At 36.3% G+C, this 8,696-nt stretch overlaps 1 long non-coding RNA gene across 1 annotated transcript; it reads left to right on the top strand.

Moving 5' to 3' along the window:
• Positions 1-2,572: 2,572 nt before the first annotated feature.
• LOC128603903 (uncharacterized) lies at positions 2,573-4,219 on the top strand. The gene is made up of 3 exons (XR_008385102.1): positions 2,573-2,710; positions 3,048-3,111; positions 4,130-4,219. It is a non-coding gene; the product is annotated as an uncharacterized LOC128603903 (long non-coding RNA).
• The last annotated feature ends 4,477 nt before the right edge of the window (positions 4,220-8,696 follow it).

Genomic DNA, 8,696 nt, shown 5'->3' with positions numbered 1-8,696 from the left:
CTCCCCCTTGTCTTCCTATTGGCTCAAATCTCAATCAACAGCATCAAGACCATAATAACAAAAAATACAAATAAACCAAAATACAATAAGAAAGAATAATAATAAAGTAATCATAATAATTGGCCTATATGTCAAATCAAATCATTTCCAGAATAATTCTATAATTATATAACCTTGGCTGGGTTATAAAAAGAATTCCAAATATATAATTACATTAAATATGTAGTGTTCAATTGTGTGTTTTACAAATGAAGGAGGTGATGCAGGATGTAAATGCAGTTAAGAGCTTTATTAACTTCATTAATAAAAAATGCAGTTAGATTTATGAACTGGGCTTAAACAAGAATCAATGAATGAGGATCAAAGGTTTGGTACAGTTCTGGTGGCTAAACACAGACACACAATACTTTGCCCTGAACAAAGACACATGAGGGATTTAAATACTAAATATAATGACGGGGATAACACAAAGCAGCTAAGGCAGTAGGAAGAATGCAATTACCTAACAGGGGTGGAGACAGGACAGAAACCAAAACAAAACACATGTCAAAAGTAAACAAACTCACTGACAACCTGTAAGTGCGCGCTGTCGCGCTACAGGCTGTTGAGGGAGGAGAAATCTGTGACAGTCATAAACAGATCTATAGTGTTGTTTCTCCTGTGCTTAAAGCAGTAAGTGAGTAAGCTCAGAAGTCACTACCACTACTGATCATGACACTGTTCATTTGTAAAGCACCCAACTGAACACAGTAATTCCATATTTGCATAAAATCTAAACCTGTAACAACATGATAGATCAGAGTTCTTCAAATCTGGCCCTTGAGGTCCACTGTTCTGCAGAGTTTAGCTCCAACCTTAATCAAACACTAAAACAAACCTAAACCTAAACCAAATTTCAGGCAGGTGAGTTTGGATTTTGGAGCTAAACTCTGCAGATTTGAAGAACCCTGTAATAGATCATGCTTCACTGTTGCCAATATCAAATGTAGTAAAATTTTAGACATTATTGACAAGCTTAAACTATTGTCTGTCAATCATAAACATAATTACTGTAAAATACTGTTAATTTTAATCATGTGTTATGTTTATATTACATTTGTTCATTTCTCAAAGCTATTATTATTATTATTTTATAGGTGCCTTACATGACCCTCAAGGACACCTTACAAACACAATAAAGCAATCAACATCAAAATGCATGAATAAAGTAGGCTTTTCCCCAGATATCTACTAGCCTTAATTCTGTAATCAGTGGAAGCTCAAACTCAAAATTTTTCCATGCTACTATGGAAGACTTATTGTATGCAAAATTTCAGGTTTGTATCTGGGCCCCCACCAGAGATATTCAACATGAAATGGGAATTTTTCAAATTTGCACTTTCTCGCCCACATTAAAAAAAAGTTTCCAACCTAAAAAGTTCTGCATGCACACTATACTTACATAGATACTCCCTAAAAAAATTAAGACTGATACTCAAACTATTCCCATTATAAATTGATCCTAAATGTGAAACTGTTCGCAATCTTGAGCACTACATTTGGACTTAAGTTCTAAGTCTATGGAACAAGAATGTGCAAAATGTTCATAAAGGACACAAAGATGACCATCATAGAGAGGCAGAGTTTAGCTTGCCTTTTATCCAGCTGTCAGTGCAGACCAGGGTTGCCAACTTAACTATTTTTCAGACCCCTTTTAGCGACTTTTTTTTTCCTGTTGCAAAAAAGCGCCTAGTGACAAATCTAGCGGCTTTTTGGACAAACCTTAGTAATTTTCCAAATGTCACCAGTACTGTCCTGTAAGCGCGAGGTCTCGCTTCCCCACTGCACTCTTACCTCTCTCTGCGTCTGCTCTGTTCAGTGAGGGCATGAGAGCTAGAGATTTAACAACATCATGGATAACGAGACGCGCCCTTCGTCCTAATTCATTCGTCACATCATTCGTATGTGAATGTGGTTAGAACGCAAGACGAATGGAATGCAACATGTTTTACATGTAAAATAGTCCATTTTATTACAAACTAGTGGTTTGCGAGTTACAAAAGGTTGAGAACCTCTGTACTAATGAGAATCTTTGACAGACACACAGACGGACAATCCCAAAACACAATTCCTCCAATGACTCAGTGTAATATTGTGTCCGAATACTTTCTCCATTTCTGAATTTTCAAATTTTTAAAATATTTATGAATACATACTTTTTGATCATATTTATAAGTAAAGATACATTAAAAGTGTACATTTTAAGTCGATATATATATATAATAACAAAAATAAAAGTGTCCGGAATATTTTTTCCCCTCTCACTGTACATTATGTGCTTGTGACAGTAAAAAATATTCATTCATCAGGTGCTACAAATAACTTTAACCATTCCCCAGAATTCACCATGACGACTTCCTCTTTTTGTTATAACTAAGCAAATCACATTCATATAACTATAATAATGCTGTCATAAGATTCACACTGATAAAGACACTTCTTGGAAACTAAAACATATATAGCCTTTTTATGACACCGTCATCATAAACGCATTCTTGACGTGACTACTTTATAGATGGCCATGCAGCAAGTCGCCATGGTGAAGGAAATCGTGGGACGTTCTAAATGGGGAGAGCTGTTTGGGTATAAAAACCAGCAGTCAGAAGGGGTCAAACATCACGCCAAATACTATAGCAGAGAGGAACAAGGAAGATCTCTATCTGAATAAAAGGTAGCCATACTATTTAATTTGTTCATGTTGTGTTAAACTATAGAGTCTATTGTCATTAAGTTAGAGTTTCCTGAATTGTGCTATAATTATGCACTTTTTAAAATCAGATTCTGTGAAAGTAGGTGATTTTGTTTGCGGCTTTTTTTTGTGACTTTCAGCAAAACCTTTTGTAATCAAAGTTTAGAATTCGTATATTTCTGTTAATGGAGAATAAACATGAATGATGAGCCGAAACATTTCTTAAAATATTAACAATAAAAAAAAATTACCATCATTTTAATATTATGCAATGTTATTGTGTGTCCAGTACATGATTTTTAAAATACTTTTTTCTTAGCACTTCCCATCTCACTGAGCAATGTCTGGAAGCCTGTACATTGTTTTGATTCTACTCGAAGCAGGTATGAGAGTGGTTTTTATTTGGTCAATTATGGCTATCTTCCTAGGACTACTTTTTGACACTACCAATATTACACATTTGGTTGCCCAAGTGCTTTGTTACCATTTTTAGTCAGTTATTAAAATGGTCTATGAAACATCGATCAATTGTTTAATAAATGAAGCTAACAAAAGCTGGCAGACTTAAAATAACCCCAGACAAAGAAAGTTCAGCACTACTTTGAAAGGATTTAATGGATACCAAAAGATTAGGTTCTGGATTATAACGAACTACTCTATTCTAATATTACATCCTATTTGCTTTAATTACTTTTAGTTTTTATTGAACTGCACTTTATTCATGCTGTGCTATTCCTCTGTTTATTCAATTAGATTATATTTAATTTGACAGAACTGAAATTCGCACCCCATGCCTGTTCACAGACTGTATTGTCTTATTGTAAGGACAAGTAAAATAAATTATTAGGGTGCATTAATGGGATATTGCACACATAGAACGTTCTGTCACTGCATAAAGGCACTGAACAACAACAAAAAAAAAACCCCAAAAAACCCAGTATGAACATTTTAGTGGTAAATATTTGAAGGTCTCATACCTGGATTAATGTTACGGGACTACTTTTAAGCTAATTTTAAGTGTCCTTTTAAGTGTTTCTATGCATACATTTTTGTCAGTGATAAAAATTCTGGAAAATGCAGTATGTCTGGTGCCATCTTTGTTTATATCATTGCAAAAGTATTGTTTTCAAAATCAAATCTATTAATACATAAAAGTTTCATTGAAATGTGTATATACAATAAAACAAAACCTCAACATTTAACGTTCTGTTATCACTCCCAACGCAAAAGATGGTGACAGACATACTGCATATGGCAGTTTTTGTTAGTGTTTAAAATGCCCAAGTGTTTTAATGGCATGCATACTGCAATGAAACGAATGTATTTGTTTTCAAAATCATGGCGTAAAGTCACATAGCAAAAGTCAACTTTAATCATCTTTTTTTCTGTTACTTTCAATAGTTCTGCATGGAACAGTTTCTGGTACTGCTTCCTCTTTAACTGAACCAAGTTCTACACCAACGAATGTCCCTTCATCCAATACCTTAACTGATTCAGATACTACTGCCTCAACATATACAGAAACCTCCTCTGTGACTCCAGAGTCCATTTCTACAAACCCAGGTACAGTGAACCCTGAGACCAGCGCCCAGACCAGCAACGAAACCAGCCCCGAAACCGTCCCCCAGACCAGCCTCCAGACCAACCCCCCTGACCAAGGACAACAGGAGGGTTTAACCGCAGGCGAGGCAGCAGGAGTAGCAGTAGGCACCATTGCCGGGGTGGCTGCGCTGGGTGAGCGGCTGGAACACACGCACGCACACACACACACACACACACACACACACTTTTTGCATATGACAGATGTATTTAATTCAAATATGAAATAAAATAATACGAATAAAAAACAAAGTATGTAGATAGATAGACAAATGTACATGTACTGAAAGAGCCATTATAGATAATAATTAAAATTAAATAAAAACACAATTAGATAGATAGATAGATACTGTAGATAGATAATACAATAATACAAATAAGAAGGGAAAACAAATAAAGCATTTACCAAAAAAAAAAGCAACAACAACAACAACAAAAAAAAAATAAAATAAAATAAAAAGGGGTTTGGGAAGAAAACAGAGAAGAAGGTGTGTCTGTAAGTTTTATTACGAACCAGATGATGAACCAGGGATATAAAACAGGTACTAGGCAAATGTTCTTTAAATTTACTGTGCCATATTAAATTGTAGATTTTGTTTAATGTATGACAATAAACCCGGTCTGTCTGTCTCTCTGTCTGTAGGTGGAGGGATATATGCTGGTCTGAAGTTCACTGGGAAACTGGGCTAACCATTCACCTTTATATTCTTCATATTCATCATATCCTCCACCACCTGGAACATGCTCAGGGCAGGAGACCATCTGTTCTTCCACAGAAGAGTGATGGATTTATACAAGTTCTGTGACATGACCTGCAGTAGATATGCAGTCATACACACCTTTTAAATGAAAAATGTAATGCAATAGATTTTATACAAATTAATTTTATTTGTAACATTTTGTTTGACATATTTTATAACTGTACAGTCAACATTTTATTCATATATATATAGATATATATATATACATTTATTTCATTAGTCAGTATCAATGTTCATTATCCTTGCTTTCTCTTTGTCACCATTTCATTCTTGTTCTACTGACCGATGTCAGGTTCAAATAAGAAGTTTATGATACGGCAATTTAACCATCACACTGTCAACATGTAGCAACTGTACATGCTCCATTACGTGAACACCGGAGATAACGGCAGGAGATAACAGGGTTAATAAGTGTGTGTGTGTGTGTGTGTGTGTGTGTGTGTGTGTGTGTGTGTGTGTGTGTGTGTGTGTGTGTCCGTACAGTCATTTGAGTTTAGTGTAATGACGTATGAGCAATGATGTGAGATTAGAGCAGATGGTAGAACACATCTCTAAATGGACTGTAAATCAATAAACACTGTTCCTCTTAAACATGAAAAAAGCAGAAAACAAAAAAGGAGGGATTTTATTTCTTCTTCACTTATAAACAGATAATTTCCAAACTCTTTGTTTTTTTCTATTCTGATGAATAAGCACTAGAATAAACTAGATTAAAACCTGTGTGGCATCCTTTATTTCAAAACACCAAGGTGATGTATGTAATACCAAACCACTAGGCCCAAAATACTTAGGTCAATTAATAACGTGCAATCTAGTATTATATGATGGAGGTGTAGATGGAAGCAGTTGCAGATACTAAATCAGTAAGCAGGCAAAGGGCAGGTGATCAGCAAAGAGACTAGACTAAACTAGAAATCAAAACAAACTGTGTCAAAAACCAGTGGCACACACTTGAAAGGGGCTGACAAAAGTATACTCTACAGTCAAAGCCATTGCTGATTGGGCAGAAACTACACCAGATCAGTGGGTCCTCATGACAGTATTTGAAACAAACTACAGATCTGCTGCTTTGGTCCAATCCAATGACAAATCGGGATACAATCATGTACTTTATACCTACTTTATGGTAATTAGCCATATTGTGTCTCAATTTTTCCAGGTCAAGAATTTAATCAGGTTTGACCAGAAGCAGATATTTGGTAGTGTGAGAGATTAAATGCGATGTGAGCCCCAGTTTAACATTTAAATTAATTTTTTTTAAACATTTATGGCATTTTTGGCAGATGCCCTTATCCAGAGCGACTTACATTTTTTATACAACTGAGCAATAGAGGGTTAAGGGCCTTGCCCAAGGCAAGGTCCATGGTCCATCTGGCCTTCAAGTTCTTTTTACCTGTTCTGAGATATCCCCATGTGTTGGTTTACTCAGACAATGCAGTGATGGTCAGCTATATCAACAATGAGAGCAGTATGAGGCAGAGTGGTTGGATTTACTTTGCATGTAATCTCCTCAGTTGGGCCTGTCCATAGTCTTCGCATATGTGTGTATGCACAGGAAACATTACCCAGGTAATTCTCACCATCAAGGGTGTAGCAGACACAGGGGACTTGTGCTGATATATTCTGATATAAAAATTATATTATTTTGGATGTGTTTGGTGACAGGTGTACCTAAATGAGCTGACCACATCGTAACAAAGCTAGGATTTCAATTTCAATTCCTTCCAAACAAGCAAAGTGGTGGCCTATTTGTGGATTCATTTCATTTGTTTAGGCTAAAACATCTGTTTGGAAGTCTGTTGTTCCACAGCTGAAATATGTCATCACCTGCCTTCTGCTCAGGATTACTAACCATTTCAAAGAAAAGTAGCTAAAGCGCTCTTAAAAAGTCGCTAGAAGTCGCTATATGATGTCATGGACTAATTTTCATATGAATTATTCATCACGCTGGGGCAGTGGTGGCTTGGTGGTTAAGACTCTGGGTTACTGATTGGAAGGTTGGGGGTTCAAGCCCCAGCATTCCCAATGAGCCACTGTTGGGCCCTTGAGCAAGGCCCTTAACCCTCTCTGCTTCCTGACATGCTGGGGTATGTGAAAAGAAGAATTCCACTGTGCTGTAGTGCATATATGATCAATAAAGACTCATTATCATTATAATTGTTATATCAAACTGCAAATGCGGGTGCATGAAGAAAACAAGATCTCAACTAGATTATAAATGAATAATACATAGGTCTATAAACAACGTGCAATCTAGTGTCATATAATTGAGGCAACAGAAGCAGTTGCAGATAAGGTTGCTTTAATGACTAAACCAAATTTTATTTGATTATTTGGTCAAGGTCTAAATCGGTAAGCAGGCAAAGGTCAGGCAAACAGACTAGATTAGACTAGAAATCAGAAACAATAAACAAACTGTGTCCAAAACCAGGGAAGCATCAATAAACAAAATCTTGATAACATTAGGTGTACAAGGACAAGGTGTAAAGTGTATGTGTGTGATTAAGCAGATGTTTGCTCAGTCGGAAGCTGGGTGTAAGCGAGGGAGCTAAGTGTGGTCTGGGGACTGTAGTCCAAATAGGCCATGTTTATAGGCCGTGGTGTTTGCTGGGAATTGGAGTTTGGTTTGCTATGATATGACATCTGGAATGTGTACCAATATTTACCAATATTACCAATGTTTAGAGTGACATTACCAATATTTAGAGTAACCTGTTATACATTTCTGTGGAAAACTTCAATATTTTTCAATGTTTTTGTGAATATATATAATTATTATTATCATACATTTTCCTTCCCAAGTGTGTTACATACCGCAGAATTACAAAACATAGAAAAAGGCTGATTTATTCAAGCAAAAATTGACATTTGGCATTAATGTAAATTAAACTTTAAATATGGAGGTAAATATGGAAATATGGAGTGGGTTGTCCTGCCACCTCAGAGCTCCAAAGCCTCCAGTTTGCTGAACTTGCGTTACTGTCTGTGTGGAGCTTTGCATGTTCTCCCTGTTTCCATATGGGTTACCTCAGGGTTCTCAGATTTCCTCCCACTGTCCAAAAACATACGCTAAATTGCCCCATGCATCAATGAGTGTGGAAATGTGAGTGCATGGTGCCCTGTGATGGATTGACATCCCATCCATGGTGAATTCTCTGCACACAGTGTTACTGGGACAGGCTCTGGATCCAGTGCAAAATAAGAATAAAGCAGTTATTGACTATGAATGAATGAGTTTATTCCCTTCCATGTTCCGGCGCCCAAACCTGAACCGCCCACCATTATCTGTGTCTGAATACCCCTATCCAGCCGGTGGCCGGCCCAAGACATCACACCCTCCAATAAAGAATACTACTGGGCAAAAGGATACTCTACATTGTAAAAAAAAAAAAAAAAAAAAAAAAATCCTATTAAATTTATGTTAAAAAAAACTGGCAGCTGTGGTTGCCAGAAATTTACCATAAAAAATACAGCAGAAATGTACACTGGTTTACAGTACTCTTAAAAGTAGTGTTACTGTTACGGTTACTGGAAAGTTACTGAAAAAATATGGTACGGATGTTTCTTTTTAACAGTTTAGTGTCATATTTCACAATTAAAGGCTGTTC

Source organism: Ictalurus furcatus, chromosome 28 (genome assembly GCF_023375685.1).
Source record: "Ictalurus furcatus strain D&B chromosome 28, Billie_1.0, whole genome shotgun sequence".
Lineage (NCBI taxonomy): Eukaryota > Metazoa > Chordata > Actinopteri > Siluriformes > Ictaluridae > Ictalurus > Ictalurus furcatus.
Note: the sequence above shows the minus strand (reverse complement) of the source record. Positions and strands in the feature narration are given on the sequence as shown.